Source organism: Acomys russatus, chromosome 24 (assembly GCF_903995435.1).
Source record: "Acomys russatus chromosome 24, mAcoRus1.1, whole genome shotgun sequence".
Taxonomy (NCBI): Eukaryota; Metazoa; Chordata; class Mammalia; order Rodentia; family Muridae; genus Acomys; species Acomys russatus.
The window spans coordinates 51,187,361-51,206,531 of NC_067160.1; positions in this window are offsets into that span (position 1 = coordinate 51,187,361).

Below are 19,171 nucleotides of genomic sequence, written 5' to 3' on the forward strand. Positions count from 1 at the left end.
CCTCAGTGGAGGGAGGATCTGGGAGAGGGCGTCGAGGCAGCGGGGAAAGGGGCTTTGAGAGAGCACTGGAGACAGACTGGAAGGAGACCCCAGGGCGAGCACTGCAGTGAGGTGAGAATGGGAAGGGGAGATGGGGAGAGCAGAGCGATGCCCGCTCCTCAGTATGCAGGGGATGCAGACTTGAGGCCTGGAAGAAAGTGTGAGGGAGGGCTCAGAAAAGGGATACTGCCCCCTCCATTCCCAGAGCCAAAGAGCCTCTGGATAGACCTCCTGACAGCCCCCTCTAACTCCTCCCACCTCCTCACCCCACACCCCTACACACACACACACACACACACACACACACACACACACACACACCCCTGACAGCCCCCTCTAACTCCTCCCACCTCCTCACCCCTCACCCCTACACACACACACACACACACACACACACACACACACACACACACACACACACACACCCCTGACAGCCCTGACTGTTAGAACGTGTACCACCACCCTGTCAAATGAATCCAGGGGGAAACACCCAGAACTAGCACGTTGTTCCATTCCACAACAAGTGCATGGTAGACACTTCACCCCTTTTGTCATAAACCAACCCTCTTGGGTGTCATCCTGTGTTTGTGTGAGCGCAAAACAAAAGGTCTGCGAGAGAGACTGGCTCCCCTTGAGGTTACTTGTGTGGTCTGAGGTTAGGAGAGTTCTCACTATTTATTCCAGATGCCCTGGCAATTACAAATAAAATTCAAGAAACAAAAATATAATTTTTAAAAAATAGTTGGTGATATAACTCAGTTGTAAAAGTCACGATTACTAGCTGGGCATGGTGGCGCAGGCCTGTAATCCCAGCACTCAGGAGGCAGAGGCAGGCGGGTTGCTGTGAGTTCGAGGCCAGCCTGGTCTACAAAGCTAGTCCAGGACAGCCAAGGCTACTACACAGACACTGTCTCAAAAACAAAATAAAACAAAACATAAATAAATAAATAAATAAGGAAAGCAACATGTAGTGGCACAGACACACATGAAATTCCAGCCCTGAGGAGAGGGAGGCTCAAGTTCAAAGTCATGCTCAGCTGCATAAGGAGCTAGAGGCCAGTTTGGGTTACAGGATGACAGTGAAGTTCTGATCTTCTTGCCTCCATCTCCCAAGTGCTGGATTACAGGGGTGTAGTCCGCTGGGTGCTGGGGATCAACCCTAGGGCTTTGTATGTGCTAGGCCAGCTAAGCTAGACACCCCCAGCCCTGGGTTCTCACGTAAGCCTCACCAAGCACACACGCGCTAGGCATCGATGCTCTTCTGGTTTGGCAGAGAAGGAAGGCAGACTTGGGCACAGTAAAGCCACCCAGATCAGGTGCTCCACAACCACCAATAACTCCAGCTCCAGGAGACCTAATGCCTTCTTCTGGCCTCTTTGGTCTTGGTCTCCTGTGTACACACACACACACACACACACACACACACACACACAAATCTTTTTTATTTTTTAAGGCAGGAAGCACAGAGAGAGATGGCTGAAGTCATCACACAGATCAATGTGGGCAGCCTCATTTAGAAATTGGGAATGTCCAGAACTGGATTCCCTATGGCCCCAGCAAGGAAGGCCCATGTTGATGCTCACTTTTTTTTAATTTTTATTTATTTATTTATTTGGTTTTTCAAGACAGGGTTTCTCTGTGTAGCCTTGGCTGTCCTGGACTCATTTTATAGACCAGGCTGTCCTGGAACTCACAGAGATCTGCCTGCCTCTACCTCCAGAGTGCTGGGATTAAAGGCGTGTGCCACCACGCCCAGCTCACTTTTTAAACTCTTATTTTATTTGGGGTATTGAAGCCTCTACCTCCCTTCCACCAACCCCTTAACCCTGGATATGAGAAAGAATGTTAGTGGGGAGAGAGGATGCAGACCCTTTTCCTTCTCCTGGCTGTTTGGGGTCAACTGGGTTCTTTGGGGGCAAAACCAATCTCCATCAACAGCCAAGGCAGCAAGCAGTCTCCTGGGAGCCACTGTGTTGAAACTTCTCCATCTGTCATAGGGGTCTTCTCTCCAAACTGCTACATGCCTCACACTACCACCACACCCAACACTTTCTCTCTCTGGGCTCTCCTATTTATCTTCCTCAGAATCCTAGACCATGCCACCCCTCTCTGTGTCAAAGATGTCAGACCATCATCAGCTGGCAAGGACCACTCCCCAAACAAGACAATTATCAGCTGTGGACAAGCTAAAGCCCAAACTAAAAATCCCACACTTGGGATTAAAACAAAAACACCTTTACATAACATAACTGAGTTTACAAAGAAACCAAAACTTCCATTACAGCCTCAGCTTGGGCTTCCTGTGCCTAGAACTAAGTTACTAAAGCCCTGAGACATTGTTACAAAGCCTGTGGTAGTGTGTTGCACACCCAGTCCTCTGGCTAGAAAATGCAGTGAAGGCAACGACGTGTTGAGAGAGAATAAATGATAAGCTGGAGGTACATGGAGGGGACGAACAGCTTCAGATCAGACTCAGCCACTCCTGCCTCCCAGACCAAGACACGTGACTCGACAGGACATGGAAGAGCCGAGCACTGGGGGGTGGGGGCAAGCTCACGCCTTCCTTTACCATGTCCCTGCTCCATTACATCCCCTGTGATAGCGCTTGGGTGTTGTGTTCAACCAGACAGAGAGGCCCACAAACATCAGTGAGACACACACAGTGTCTGAGGCTTCTGTCTGACTCTCTGGGTTTCTTCCTTTAAAAATTGGGTGGGGACGCCGGGCGTGGTGGCGCACGCCTTTAAACCCAGCACTCAGGAGGCAGAGGCAGGCGGATCGCTGTGAGTTCGAGGCCAGCCTGGTCTACAAAGTGAGTCCAGGATGGCCAAGGCTACACAGAAAAACTCTGTCTCAAAAAAAAACAAACAAACAAATAAAAATTGGGTGGGCAAGGTGGTGGCGCACACCTGTAATCCCACCACTCAGGAGGCAGAGGCAGGCGGATCTCTGGGAGTTCGAGGCCAGCCTGGACTACAAAGCAAGTCTAGGACAGCCAAGGCTCCACAGTGAAACCCTGTCTTGAAAAATAATAAAAAGAAGCCAGGTGATGGTGGCGCACACCTTTAATCCCAGCACTCGGGAGGCAGAGGCAGGCAGATCTCTGCGAGTTTGAGGCCAGCCTAGTCTACAAAGCAAGTCCAGGACAGCCAAGGCTATCATGGAGAAACCATGTCTCAAAACAAACAAACAAACCCAGAAAAGAGAAATCAAAAAAGAAAAGAAAAAGGAAATTGTATTGGGAGACCACAGAGAGGACTTGGCTCACAGTAACGGACCCCTCCTGGTACCTGGCAAGTGGAGGCCTGGCTGACTGTAGTGAAACGCATGGTTTCAGATCTCCTCAATGGCACAGCCAGCAAAAGCAACTCTATGAGCTGGGGGTAGACCATAAAGCCCAAATCAGTCAGCTGGAGGTAGGGCTCAAACTTTCCCTTTCACTGCCTCTAGCTCAGTGGCAAAGCATCCATGGAAATATAAGAAAAGGGTACCTACCTGGGGAGCCTCATTTTAAAATCAAGAAGATGCAGCATTAGAGGTGGCAATGTGACTCAGCTGATAATCCCAGGACTCAGGAGATGGAACACAGGAGGACCAGAAATCAAAGGTTGTCCTCAGCTACACAGTGAGTTGGAGACCATCCTGGGATAAAGGAGACCACTCCAAAAGGAAAGAAAAAGAAAACAGGGTATCAGTAGGACCAGTGACATACCTAGAGTCACAAATCACAGCTAATGTTCCTGCCTCCTGGGCTGCAGTGAGAATTCTGAAATCTTGGTTTCTTTAAAAACATAGAAATAAGCCAGGCGTGGTGGCACACACCTTTAATCCCAGCACTTGGGAGGCAGAGGCAGGTGGATCTCTGTGAGTTCGAGGCCAGCCTGGTCTACAAAGCAAGTCCAGGATAGCTAAGGCTGACACATGCCTTTCTTTAATCCCAGCACTCGGGAGTCAGAGGCAGGCGGATCTCTGAATTTAAGGTCAGCCTGGTCTACAAAGTGAGTCCAGAACAGTCAAGGTTACACGGAGAAACCTGTCTCAACCAACAAACAAAAACCATTAACAAAACCCAAACCTACATAAATATTATAACAAAGTGCTTTTATTTTAATCCCTGATGTGGGGCTGTGTGGCTGCTTTGGACTGTCCACAGCACCTGACCTCGCCCTGTGCTCTAGCAGAGGCGTGGTTTTGCCAGCTGCATATGGTTTCTTCAACTGTGTGATGTTTAGAATTCTTGGAACTTTTCAGAGGGTATATAAATGTGAGAGCCCCACTAGCTAGGGTAGGTGGTTGTTGTTTGTTCAGGGGGTACTGGTTATAGTTTGTTAGGAGTCCAGCTCCAGGAAGAAACAAAAGGAAAGAAATTAGATCAGGAATATCAGGAATCTCTCTCTCTCTCTCTCTCTCTCTCTCTCTCTCTCTCTCTCTCTCTCTCTCTCTCTCTCTCTCTCTCCTCTTTCTTCTTACTCTCCTATTTTAGTGATGGGAGTAAAACTGAGGGGATAAAGGGTGGGGAAAAGGCCAGGCCTGGTGGCATACATCTGTAATCCCAGCACTCGGGAGGCAGAGGCAGGAGGATCACTGTGAGTTCGAGGCCAGCCTGGTCTACAAAGTGAGTCTAGGACAGCCAAGGCTACACAGAGAAACCCTGTTTTGGGGGGAAAAAGGGCGGGTGGGGACAAAGAAGAACCCACAAAGTTTCAAAGACCAGCTACACTGGGCCGTTTAGTAAAAAAAAGTATATGGGCTGGGGTCTGGCTCAGAGCTGTAGAACATACACAGGGGCTGGGTTTGATGCCAGCACCAGAAAAATAAAAATTGAAAATACATATGTCAGGCAAGCCTGGCAGCAACAGCCCTATAAACTCAGGAGGATCAGGCAAGAGGATTATAAATTCCAGGCTGGACTGGACTACTTAGTAAGTTCAGAGAAATCTAGTAAGACCATATTTAAGGGGGAAAAAGTGAGCTGGGGGTTCATGGCTCAAAAGATAAAGGCACTGTTGCCAAGCTAACAACTGTTAAGTTCCATCCCTGGGCCCCACATGGTAGAAAGAAAGAAGCAACTCCTGAAGGTTGTCCTCTGACCTCCACACCCCACTGGTGCCATAAAACACACACACACACACACACACACACACACACACACACTCCCAGAGTCACATTTAGAATGGCCTAACGTGTAAGGCCTCTGTGGTGTCACATGTCTGCAGTCCAGTGGGTGGTAGAGTAATGAAAGTTCAAAGTTCAGCTAGATAGACTACATAACAAGTTACAAGACCACCCCGCCAAAAAAATTCTAGAGGACACGTTTAAAAAAATAAGAGTCCTGCCGGGCGTGGTGTTGCACGCCTTTAATCCCAGCACTCGGGAGGCAGAGGCAGGCGGATCGCTGTGAGTTCGAGGCCAGCCTGGTCTACAAAGTGAGTCCAGGATGGCCAAGGCTACACAGAGAAACCCTGTCTCGAAAAACCAAAAAAAAATAAATAAAATAAAATAAATAAAAAAATAAAATAAAAATAAAAATAAAAGAGTCCAAGAAGAGACTTGATACCCTATGAGTATATAAAGGGGGAGGAAGTCCTCCTCAGGCACAGTCATAGGGGAGGGGAGTAAGGGGAAAATGGGAGGGAGGGAAGAATGGGAGGACACAAGGGATGGGATAACCAAAAAAAAAAAAGAGAGAGAAAAATAAATAAATAAATAAATAAATGAATGAATGAATAAATAAATAAATAAATAAATAAAAGAGAGCTGGGCATGGTGGCATACACCTGTAATCCCAGTACTCAGGAGGCAGAGATAGATAGATCTCTGTGAGTTCGAGACCAACCTGGTCTACAAAGCGAGTCCAGGACAGCCAAGGCTACACAGAGAAACCCTGTCTCAAAAAACCAAAACCAAAACCAAAAACGCAAAAGAGAGAGAGAGAACTGTGTGTGGCGCTGCATGCCTGTGATCTCAGCACTTGAGACATAGAGGCATGCTTACCACAGCCAGCCTCCCTTACGTAGATGCTTCCAGGCTACATAACAAGACTTTATCCTCTACGGCAAAAAATAAAAAGAAAGGAAGTTTTCACTTTTGGGGAATGAGGGTGAACATAGAACCCAGGGCCTTTTCCGTGCTGAGCTAAAGTGCCGGTCCATGAGATAAAATGAGTTTTAGCTCTACAGTTGGCTGTATGTGTCCACAGATCCATGTTCTCAGACTGAACCTGCTGTGGATCAAAATTCTTCAGAGAAGCGGGCGTGGTGGCTGGCTCACATCTGTAATCCAATGGGGGGTACCTGAGGCAGGAGGATTGCTGTATTCAAGGTCAGCCTGGACTAGAATAATTTCCAGGCCAGCCCAGACTGCAGAGTGAGAATTTATCTCAAATTAATTATAATGATAATGACAATGATAATAATAATTATTATTACATAATAAAAATAGAATGATAATTTTTTTTGGAGACAGGGTTTCTCTGTGTAGCCTTGGCTGTCCTGGACTCACTTTGTAGACCAGGCTGGCCTCGAACTCACAGAAATCTGCCTGCCTCTGCCTCCCGAGTGCTGGGATTAAAGGCGTGCGCCACCATGCCTGACCATTTATTTATCTTTATTGTTATCTGTCTTTTTGTTTATTTGGTTTTTCAAAATAGAGTTTCTCTGTATAGCCCTGGCTATCCTAGGACTCTGTTTTTTGTTTGTTTTGTTTTGCCTTTGTTTTCTTTCTGGTTTTGTTTTTTGTTTGTTTGTTTGTTTTAAGACAGGGTTTCTCTGTGTAACCTTGGCTGTCCTTGATTCACTTTGTAAACCAGGCTGGCCTCGAACTCACAGCGATCCGCCTGCCTCTGCCTCCCTAGCCTAGGAAGGAGAGTTTATTGAGTACACTGCCAGAGGGTGGCTGGCTGGGCAGTAACAAGAGTATTGTCTGTCTTTTTTCACCTTCCTTGTGGTCCTGCAGACTGAGTGCAGACCCTTGGACATGTCGGTCAAGCTATCACTAATTCTGTAACTCTTTTCTTTCCCTTTCACAGTGGGTCCTTACACACATGTGCTCGCTTCTGTGGCATTATGTGGTGTTTTTTTGGGTTTTGCTTCCTTTGAGACAGGGTCTCATGATGCAGCCCTGGCTGACCTGGAGCTCTGTGTAAACCATGCTGCCTTCAAACTCACATGGATCTCTCTGCCCCTGCCTTCTTGGGTGCTGGAATGAAAGGAGCACGCTAACACGGCCAGTACAACGGTTACATGGAAAGGACTTATTCACTGAGTCGGGCGGTTGTGCCAGATGCTGGTAGATGTAGTGCTTAAAAACCATGCTTGTGGGGAGCTGGGGAGATGGCTCAGTGGTTAAGAGCACTGGCTGCCCTTACAGAGGTCCCGAGTTCAATTCCCAGCAACCACATGGTGGCTCACAACCATCTATAATGAGATCTGATGCCCTCTTCTGTCAGAATACTATATACATAATAAATAAATCTTAAAAAACAAAACAAAACAAAACAAAAAACAGCCATGCTTGTTGGACTAAGGAGATGGCTCCATTGGTAAAAGCGCCTGCCGCTTCAGCATGAGGATTGAGTTCGGTTTCCTAGCATCCATGTGAAAAAGCTGATAGCAAAGCTATAACCCAGTACTGGGAAGTGGGCGGAGATGGCTCTATGCAGTTCATCAGCCGGCCAGCCCTGCCAATTAGTAAGCTCCAGGTTCAGTGAGAGACTGTGTCGGGGTATGTTGTGTGAAGGTCGTCTGTGCACGTTCCATTGCTAAGCCAGTGGCAGAGAGCTGACGACTAGCCAGATCTCGGTATTGTTATTCTTTGGGCCTCATATTTTGTAAACATTCACCTTCCTCTCTTGCTGATCGGAAGGCTAATATCTAGGGAGGAAGGGGGACGGTCACCAGCAGCCATGAGGAGGTCGCCATGAGGGGATCGCCATGAGGACAAAGCTAGAGCAGGGCCAGCCAAGGTGAGACTAGTTGGCAGGTAACAGGGCACACGGCTGGGAAATAATCCAGACCAGCGTAGACAGGTTAGAATAAATGAATATCTGCCCAGCTTAGTGCTTTAAAGCTTATTAATAAATGTGATAGGCCTCTGCGTCATTATTTAGGAGCTAGAATAGAAGTAGAAAAAAATTTATTTCTGCAAGACCGTTTCAAATATAAGGTAGAGAGCAACTGAACAAAAGATATTTGACAAGCCGGGCGTGGTAGTAATCCCAGCACTCGGGAGGCAGAGGCAGGCAGATTGCTGTGAGTTCGAGGCCAGCCTGGACTACAAAAAGAGTCCAGGACAATGAGAGCTGTTACACAGAGAAATCCCATCTTGAAAAACAAACAAACAAACAAACAAAAAGATATTTTACACAGAGCTCTGGCCTCCACGTGCACACACAGGCATGGTACTTTTGCCTCATCCCCTTCACATACGGACTCCCACAACCATATATATATATATATATATATATATATATATATATATATTTTTTTTTTTTTTTTTGGTTTTTTGAGACAGGGTTTTTGTTGTTTTGTTTTGTTTTTCGAGACAGGGTTTCTCTGTGTAGCCTTGGCCATCCTGGACTCACTTTGTAGACCAGGCTGGCCTTGAACTCACAGCGATCCGCCTGCCTCTGCCTCCCGAGTGCTGGGATTAAGGGCATGCGCCACCACGCCCGGCTTCCCACAACCATATATTTTTTTAAAGATTTATTTATTTATTTATACAATGTTCTGTATTCATGTGAGCTTGCACACCAGAAGAAGGCAGCAGATCTCAGTATAGGTGGTTGTGAGCCACCATGTGGTTGCTGGGAATTGAACTCAGGACCTTTGGAAGAGCAGACAGAGCTCTTAACCACTGAGCCATCTCTCCAGCCCCACAACCATATTTTTTAATGCTCCACTCTTGAAAAAAAAAAAACTTTAATTACCGGTTGAGCTCACTATGGAAGATTCACGTTCTCCACAACTCTAGCTTGCGCTTGAAATGTCACATTTTAGCACTGTCAATACCAAATATCACTTCCTTTGACACAAGTCTCTCTCATTTTTTTCTCCCCTGCTGCCCCCCCCACAGACAGGGTTTCTCTGTGTAGCCTTGTCTGTCGTGGACTCACTTTGTAGACCAGGCTGGCCTTGAACTCACAATGATCTGCCTGCCTCTGCCTCCTGAGTGCTGGGGTTAAAGACAAATGTGCCACACCCGGCTTGAAATGACTCTCTTTGTTCAGAGCTGTGTTGTTTTGAGGTGGGGCCTCAGGCTGTTCATGAAGGGATTTACTACAGTAGCCAAGGATGACCTTGATCTCCTGAACCTCCTACTTCTGCCTCTGAGTGCGAGGATAGCAGGTGTGTTCCACCCATCCATCCAAATAGCAATGCTTAATACAAAGCATTCTAACACTACAGTCCAAATATATACTTATTATGTACCGAGAAATGATGGTAGGAATATTCGTTTCTGTAATTAAACCACTGTATTTCTATAAGAGCAGGAATTTTTATATGGCCAATTAAAAACACTGCAATTCTATTGGACATAGTTGTGTGCAATGGTGGTTTTGCTTTCTTTCTTTTTTTAAAGATTTATTTTACTATGTATACAATGCTCTGCCTGCATGTACGCCTGCAGGCCAGAAGAGGGCATCAGATCACATCATAGATGGTTGTGAGCCACCATGTGGTTGCTCAGAATTGAACTCAGTACCTCTGGAAAAGCAGTCAGTGCTCTTAGCTCTTATCTCTCCAGCCCAAGGTTTTGGTTTCTTTTTTTCTTTCTTTTTTTTTTTTTTTAAGGTTTTGTTTTTTTTGTAAACCCAATCGTGTTATGTAAATATGTTTTGTTTTTGTTCTAATCCCAAGTGTGGGATTACAGTTCGAACTTTAGCATGTCCACGCCTGTTAATTGTCTCATGAGGGGCGTGGCTTTTGCCAGCTGGTCATGGCCTTTCTCATGCAGGACATGGTCTAGGGCTCTGAAGCTATAAATAAGAGCACAGGGAGAGTTTGGCATGGCGTGTGGTGTTGGCCTGTGGCCTGTAGCAGTTTGAAGGGACCAGTGTCGAGGTTTGGAGCAGACAGACAGAGAGGGACGCTTTGGGGCGCAGCAGCTTGGAGGAGACTGCTGGCTGGTCTGCTGCTGGCGGAGATGGGTATAGGCCCCAAAGAATCCAATTGACCCAAAACAGCAGGGAGAAGTAAAGGGGTCCCCTCTCCCCACTAACCTTCTTTCTCCTATGTAGGGCTGGGAGGTTGGAAGGGAAGTTGAGGCCTAAACATCCCAAATAAAGTAGAGAGTTTAAAAGAAAGAATGCTACAGTTATGCCCACACCTTTAGTCTCAGCACACTCAGGAGGCAGAGGCAAATGGAGCTCTATGAGTTCAAGTCCTGCACGGTCTACATAGCAAGTTCCAGGACAGCCAGGGCTGCATAGAAAGACCTGTCTCGAGCCAAGCATGGTGGTGCACGCCTTTAATCCCAGTACTTGGGAGGCAGAGGCAGGTGGATCTTTGTGAGTTCAAGGCCAGCCTGGTCTACAAGTGAGTCCAGGATAGCCAAGGCTACACAGAGACACCTTGTCTCGAAAAACAATAAATAAATAAATAAATAAATAAATCTGTACCATCTCATCAAGCCCATTCCTAAGAAAATCTGGCTTCTCTGCTGGCTGTAGAAATCTAGCGCTGAAGAACAGCGTGGCGACACGCATGGTTTCCCGTCACGGCCTTGACCTGTGGGACAGCACCGGCTGCTTCTCCCGTGACTGCTTTTGCAACCCAGAGACGAATCGTTTGCTTTGAAGTGGAATCTAGGACCATGGAGCTGGCTCCGTGGGGGAAGTGATTACCATGCGGGCGTGAGAACGGTTTGGATCTCCGTCACCCCCTTACAGATTGAGTTGGCGTGGTGGCCCACCTGAAATCCCAGCACCAGCACGCAGGAGGTGAAAACGAAGGTCACCAGAGCTGAGCTTGCGGGCTCACTTGTTTAAAGAGATACCGCCCCTCAAAATATACGGTGGGGTGGGGAGTGGTGCTGCACACTTTCACCCCACCCATTGGGAGGCACAGGAAGGCAGACCTCTCTGAGTGTAAGGCCAGGCTGGTCTTCATAGTGAGTTCCAGGCCATCTAGCGCTACATAATGAAACTCTGTTTAAAAAGCTAGCTTGCTCTGGTGACACCACGCCCGGCTTTTATTTTTTATTTATTTTGGGTTTTTTTTTGTTTGTTTGTTTGTTTTTTGTTTTGGTTTTTTGTTTGTTTGTTTGTTTTGGGGGTTTGCTTTGGTTTTTTTGAGACAGGGTTTCTCTATGTAGCCTTGACTGTCCTGGACTCACTTTTTAGACCAGACTGGCTTCGAAGTCCCAGTGATCTTCCTGCCTCTGCCTCCCGAGTGCTTATTTTTTTTAAATTTTTTATTTGTTTTTAATTTCTTTTATGACATCTCCTATAGCCTTTAAACTTACTATGTAGTCAAATACGACCTTGCACTCCTGATCCTCCCCCCATGTCCTCAGTGCTGGAATTATAGGTTTATGCCACAGTGCCTGGTTGAGTGGAGTTTAAGGCCACTAATTTTAGAGTCTAGAAAGGTACCTGTAATCCGGGCTACAGACTGGACAACAAAACAAGACCCCGTCTCCAGAAGTCCCAAACCACTGTTCGTGGAGGACACGTGGCTAAGCAATGCATTACTGCTCTCCCAGGAGCCTCGCTGCGGCTGATGTCTGTGTGAGGTAGGGTGATAACGGTTGTCTAGGTTACTTCACAAGGACTTGAAGGCTATTTCTGTGGAAACTACAGGCTCTTCTCTGGGCCCTGGGCAGGTGACTGCTGGTGACGTCTTTGGTTCTGGGGACTAAAAATGCCCCCCTAACATTGTACTTAGTTCTCCAGTGATCTGCACATGTCTCCTAGAAGGAGCCTTGAGGACGAATTAGGCATTGCAAAGACCACTGCAGCACCTCACCTCCAAATGAGAGACACTCAAACCACTGTGCCTCCTTATCCTATAAATAACCCTTCATGCTGTCCTCAGGGAGGCAGATTTGAGTAACACTTTTCCCTCTCCACGCCTGGCTGCCTCCTGAATAAAGCTCCCTCTAGCTTTTGCAAACCCAGGCTTTTCGATGATTGGCCTCCTGCCCAGCAGGCCTGGGTCAATGGCACAATCAGATCCAAGAGTCTGCCCTGGGTCATCTGATGTCAAAGCTTATGCTCTCAACCGCTGGGCCGGATGGAATGTGTTCGCTGGCACAGACTGAGGCAACATGAGGAAAACTGATTCAATGAGGGCCGGAAGTGTAGCTCAGTGGTACAGGGCTTGCCTAGCATGTGTGAGGCCTTGGATTTAATCTACTGCACACCTATTACCAGTCTTCTTAGGACAAGGGCCCGGGCCCTGGGAGCCCTGGCATGATCGGCTCAGCCACTCATCATCAACAGGCCAACTGAACACACAAGCAGCAGTGGAAAGTGGTCTATTCAACACAGCCACGTTGGGAAGAGAAATAAAACGGGCTCAGTGACTTGCTCTCCCAGCTCAGGATTTTGGGGTTCAGGTTTAAATTTGGGGTGCCAGCGCTATACATAACTAAGCAATCTGGGTCAACGTGGGCTGAAGAGATGGCTCAGCAGTTAAGAGCATTCACTGGGGGCTGGAGAGATGGCTGGGGCTGGAGAGATGGCTCAGTGGTTAAGAGCACTGCCTGCTCTTCCAAAGGACCTGGGTTCAATTCCCAGCACCCACATGGCAGCTCACAACTGTCTGTAACTCCAAGATCTGACACCCTCATACCAAATGTACATAAATTAAAATTAAATAAAAAATATTTTTAAAAAATAGCACTCACTGGCTGCTCTTCCAGAGGTCCTGAGTTCAATTCCCAGCAACCACATGGTGGCTCACAACCATCTATAATGTGACCCAATGCCCTCTTCTGGTGTGCATGAAGACAGCATACTCACACATAAAACAAATAAACAAATCTGGGTCAACGTGTGGCCCCGCTCAGCACTCCCCACCATTGTCCCTGTCTTTCCTGCAAGGTAGTCTGACAAGTTCTCAGAACTTTATGAAACCTTTCCCGGGAGAGAAGCGCCCCCTTCTCTCAGGATGGAAATCCCTGGGAAATTGCAATTTCTTGGGGATCATTGTGTCAACAGTCTGATAGGCACAAGGAAGGGTACAAGGTTCCTTTTGAGTATCTTTGCTCCTTCCAGCACAGTTACGAAATTTTACAAAAGAAAATATAAAGAAAGTCTGTAAAGAAGTTCAGGTCTGCCGGGCGGTGGTGGCGCACACCTTTTAATCCCAGCACTCGGGAGGCAGAGGCAGGCGGATCGCTGTGAGTTCAAGGCCAGCCTGGTCTACAAAGCGAGTCTAGGACAGCCAAGGCTACACAGAGAAAGCCTGTTTTGAAAAACGAAAAAAAAAAAAAAAAAAAAAAAAGAAGTAGTAGTAGTAGTTCAGGTCAGCCGGGCAGCCGGGCATGGTGGCGCACACCTATAATCCTAGCACTCAGAAGCAGAAGCAGGTGGATCTTTGTGAGTTCGAGGCCAGTCTGGTCAAAATGAGTCTAGGACAGGCAAAGCTACACACAGAGAGACCCTGTTTTGGAAAACCAAAAACAACAACAAAAAGTTCAGGTCACTAAGCTCACATTATGACTCTATAGTAACTTCCTAGGTATAGGGTGGACTTGAGATAGTCTCAGGCTCAGCTGCCTAGGTATAGCAGCCAAAGGCAGGACAGTGTATGTAATTCAAACCACTGGACTGCTACCACAAAGGATGGATGCTGCCATGATACAGGTCTTCCATACCCCTGTGGACACTAAGCACAGACAATTGACGCAGAGGGAATGGCAAACCAGGGGACGGGGCCCAGGTGTGCATCAGGACTAATGAGATGACAGGGTTCCCTAAACCATGTCCCCATAGATCAGGGGCCTGCAGGGTCCCATCCAGAGCTGTGACCGACGGATTTCCCTAGACACTGGGACACTGGGTAGGGGCTAGCCTCAGCTCTCAGAGGGGATTGTAGCAGCTCCTAATCTTCTCAAAGGAGAATTAACTCATGAAATACCAGGCGGCTTGGCTAGGTCTTAAGCCAAGCATCTGGGATGTGTCTGGCCCGTATCAAGTCCCGTCCCCCCCCCCCCCCCCCCCCCCCCCCCCCCCCCCCCCCCCCCCGCCAAGACAGAGTTTCTCTATGATAGCCTTGGCTGTCCTGGACTCACTTTGTAGACCAGGCTGGCCTTGAACTCACAGAGACCCGCCTGCCTCTGCCTCCCAAGTGCTGGGATTAGAGGCACGCACCACCACCACCACCCCAGCTCCATATTAGCCTCCTCTCTTGCCTGTTCCCTCTCTGCCCCCAGTAAGGCTTTCTCTCGCCTTTGGACCTCTGCCTGGTATGAAGTCTTCCTATTCCTGGCCTGTAACTCAGTCTGCATGGATGTACCCTACCCAGCTCTCAGGACGCAGCTTGCGCGTGTCCCTTTTTAGAGCTAGTTTCCTGTGGACGCCCACCTCCAAATTGCCACCGTATGATTTCCTGACCTCCCTCCCCTGGTCCTCCACTTAACTGCTTAGGAGGGTGGTAACAGCAGTCCCCGTCGGGGTGGTGGACGTGTGCACTGGAGAAAGAGGAGATGGGGCTATGGTACCATCATTCATTGTTTATTATGAGTTAGGCATCGGCCTGCGCCCGTTCACAAAAACCTAGAGCTAGCTGCCTTAATACCTTCGCTCTCAAGAAGAAACCGTATGAAAGGGTTACACGTCTTGCTTGAAATAGCTAAGAGTAGCTGGGCGTGGTGGCGCACGCCTTTAATCCCAGCACTCGGGAGGCAGAGGCAGGCGGATCGCTGTGAGTTCGAGGCCAGCCTGGTCTACAAAGCGAGTCCAGGATGGCCAAGGCTACACAGAGAAACCCTGTCTCGAAAAACCAAAAAAAAAAAAAAAAAAAAAAAAAAAAAAAAAAAGAAAGAAAGAAAGAAATAGCTAAGAATGTATGTCCAGGGCCTGGCCTCAAACCCAGGCAATCTGTCTCCAGGGCTTACGCACACACTTGCCTTGCCAGGCGTCTGCCTCTCTTCAGACAATAAAAGGAAAGTCTCCAAAGTGAGGCGTTGCTACCCTGGGGAGGGTGCAAAGGGATCTTTCCTAAAAGAAGGAAACGAGAACTTTCTATTTCTGATTACCTAGTCGAAAACAAACAAACAAAACAAAAACACCCCACTAGCAATATGCAACATACAGACTGCCCAGGGAGCCTTCCCTCAGCTGAGGATAGATCCCTATACATCCCAATTAATACAAGTTAAGATTACTCTGACCTCCTTAAAGAACCAAGGAGGCTTTTTTTTTTTTTCATTGCTCGCCAAGTGGATCAGTGCCCTAAACATTTTTGTCCTATTTAAACTAACACTCAAAAAGTAAACGGATTTTTAAAAGAATCACATCGCGAGGATGCTAGAAGCCAGGAGGAGCAGAAAGATCAGTTCAAGATCATCCTCGGGCACACATGCAGTTCGAGGCCAGCCTAGGCTTCATGAGAATCCTCCCCCCCCCCTCCTCAGAAAATCAATCAAACAAAAAAGATTCACGCAAAACCAGATACAGAACAGTTCGGAACACCCCAGCCTCTCTGAATATGCCCAGATCCGCAAGGTCTCACACAGCGAAGGGCGGGGCCTTGTCGCCGCACCCATTTCCCCCCCCCCTCCTTTTTGGTAGAGTTTTACTGTCTCAAATTGTGATTGGGCAAGCTATGGCCGGGGGTAAGCGGCGATTGGGTAAAGTTTCCGCCTCTCTCCCCAAAGCCTGCTCCGATTGGCTGAGGTGCCGCGACGCACTGTGAGGTCATCCGTACTGCGACAGTCGGCTGGCTACAGGGTTGGCAGCGCCGGGTTTTTATTGGCTACCCTGCTGTCCCAGGTCTCCTGAGGTCGGGTCGAGAGAGGCCTGTTTGCATGGCTCCCCCGAGTTTAGAACCCAGGCTTGGTGACTCAGTAAGCAAATAGAGCAGCCAGTTTCCTGCAGATCAAGGACACTGGCCTTGTCTACCTGTGTTTTAGAGACACGGTCCTCCCACTTCAAGCCGCTGGGCTGCGAGCCCCGGTCATCCTCCTGTCTCCGTCTTCCCGGCTCTGGTGTTTGCCACCATGCATGGGTGCTGGAGATTGAACTCAGGTTCTGGTGCTTTCACGGCAAGCCATTTTCCTTCTGAACTTTTTCTCTAGCCCCACTAATCAAAGGCCAATTCCCGACACCCTTCTTGGCCTTATTAACCCGTCTCTGGTGGCAAGAGAGGAACTTGAGGAAAGGGGTGACCAGCTGACGACTCTGTAGAGTTGGTCTGAAGCTCTGGGGCCTGGAGAAAGCAAATCCTACCCCAAACACAACTTTTTTTTTTTTTCTTTTTAGAGACAGGGTCTCTCTGTGTAGCCTTGGCTGCCCTGGACTCGATTTGTAGAGTTCAATTCGTAGCAGCCACGTGGTGGCTCACAACCATCTACAATGTGATCTAATGCATTCTTCTGGCCTGCAGATGTACATGCAGGCAAAGCACTGTATACCTAATAAATAAATAAATCTTTTTGAAAGGGGGGCGCAATGAAGCTAGGGGCCTGATAGTACATGCTTTTAATCCCAGCACTCAGGAGACAGAAGCAGGCAGATCTCTGAGTTTGAGGCCAGCCTGGTCTACAAAAGCGAATTGCAGGACAGCCAAGGCTACACAGAGAAACCTTGTCTCAAAAATGAAAAAAAATAAAAATAAAAAGAGCCCCCTCCTCCAAAGAATTTGAACTGATAGTTCACGGATGATTGGTAGCTGTCAAGTGAGCACATAGGAAAATGCCAGTTATCAGGAGTCAGCAGAGAAATGCAAACCAACGCCACTTAGCTGTTTCAGTGTGTGTCTCTGTGTGGGCCTGTGCACTACAGTGCATGTGGAGGTCATAGGACAACTTTTGGAACTTGGCTCTCTCCTTCTACCACATGGTCGTGGGGACAAAACTCTGGTCCTCAGGCTTGGCATCGGATGCCTTATCCCCTGGGCCATCTTTCTGGCCCTGAGCCCCGCTGGTGACTATAGACAGTAGCATAATCCAGGGTTGGGGAGGCGGATTGGTGGGTGATGTGTTTGCTTTACAAGCCTGAGGAACTGAGTAGGATCCCCCAGGACAAATATGAGGAGCTCAGTGTGGCCATGTACCTAAGTAACCCTAGAAGTCAGGGCAGGGGACAGAGACAGCAGTCCCCAGAGCTTGCCAGCCAGCCAGTGTAGCCAGTTGGTGAGCTCCAGGTTCAGTGAGAGATCCTATCTCAAAAAAATAAGGTGGACGGTCTGGAGAAGAGGGCTGAGTGGTTTAGAGCACTTGTTGCTCTTGCCGGGGACCTGGGTTCGATTCTCAGTACCCACATGGTGGCTCACAGGATCCATAACTCCAGTTCCAGGGGATCTGATGTCCTCTTCTGACCTTCAAAGGCATCAGGAGTGAACATGAGGCACATGTATACATGCAGACAAAATACATGTGCACATACGATAAATTTGTTTTAAAGATTTATTTATTTATTACGTATACAGTATTGTGCCTGCATGTGTACCAGCAAGCCAGAAGAGGGCACCAGATCTCATAATAGATGGTTGTGAGCCACTATGTGGTTACTGGGAATTGAACTCAGGTCCTCTGGAAGAGCAGACAGTGTACTCTTAACCACTGGGCCATCTCTCCAGGCCTACAATAAATATTTTGAAAAATAAAAAAATAGCCCAGCGGTGGTGGCACATGCCTTTAATCCTAGTCCTTGGGAGGCAGTGGTGGGCGGATCACTGTGAGTTCGAGACCAGCCTGGTCTACAACGAGATTCCAGGACAATCAAGAGTCAAGGCTACATAGAGAAACGCTGTCTCAAAAAAACAAAAACAAAAATAAAAAATAATAATAAATTAAAAATATAGTAAAGTGGAGAGCTATTGAGGAAAGTTTGGTTTTTTTTGTTTTTTGTTTTTGGTTTTTCGAGACAGGGTTTCTCTGTGTAGCCTTGGCCATCCTGGACTCAGTTTGTAGACCAGGCTGGCCTCGAACTCACAGCGATCCGCCTGCCTCTGCCTCCCGAGTGCTGGAATTAAAGGCGTGCGCCACCACACCCGGCTTTATTGAGGAAAGGTTTTAAGGTTGCCTGCGGACCAGCTGCCCTCAGAGAAATGGGGATAGTATGTACACGTATTTGTTACAGCTGTGGCCAGAACAGGGGCGTGTGTCCTAGTTAGGCCCCAGCACTTGTGTGTTGTTACTGCACCTGGACCTGCACAGGGATTGCGCAGGTGTGCCTGAGGATCCTGAGATATGGGGTGAGCCTAGATGATCCCAGCAAACCCAGTGCAGTCCTCGGATCGGACAGTAGTTGCGGAGGTGGTGGTCATGTTTGCTGAAGATGGGGAAGAGACCGTGAGCCCAGAGACTGGGGATAAACTCAACAGCATTTGAATCTCTAAAGAAGCAGATTAAATGCAAGAAGCCTGGCATGAGTTAGGCTGGGAGAGGGCATAGAGCAGAGGGTCACCAGTGGCCGGAGAGAAGCAAGCATGTGAAGGTATCTCTTTTAAAAATAATTTTGGAGAGCCAGGCGTGGTGGCACACACCTTTAATCCCAGCACTCGGGAGGCAGAGGCAGGTGGATCGCTGTGAGTTCGAGGCCAGCCTGATCTACAAAGTGAGTCCGGGACAGCCAAGGCTAACACAGAGAGAACCTGTCTCGAAAAAAAAAAAAAAAAATTTAGGGCCAGGCATGGTGGCGCACACCTTTAGTCCCAGCACTCGGGAGGCAGAGGCAGGTGGATCACTGTGAGTTCGAGGCTAGCCTGGCCTACAAAGCAAGTCCAGGAAAACCAAGGCTACACAGAGAAAGCCTGTCTCCAAAAACCAAAAACCAAAACAAAACAAAATAAAAAATAATTTTATTGGGTTGGAGAGATGGCTCAAAGGTTAAGAGCACTGGCTGCTCTTCCAAAGGTCCTGAGTTCAATTCCCAGCAGTCATATGGTGGCTCACAACCATCTATAAAGAGACCTGGTGCCTCTTCTGGCATGCAAGTGTATGTATGTGTAATGTAGGCAAA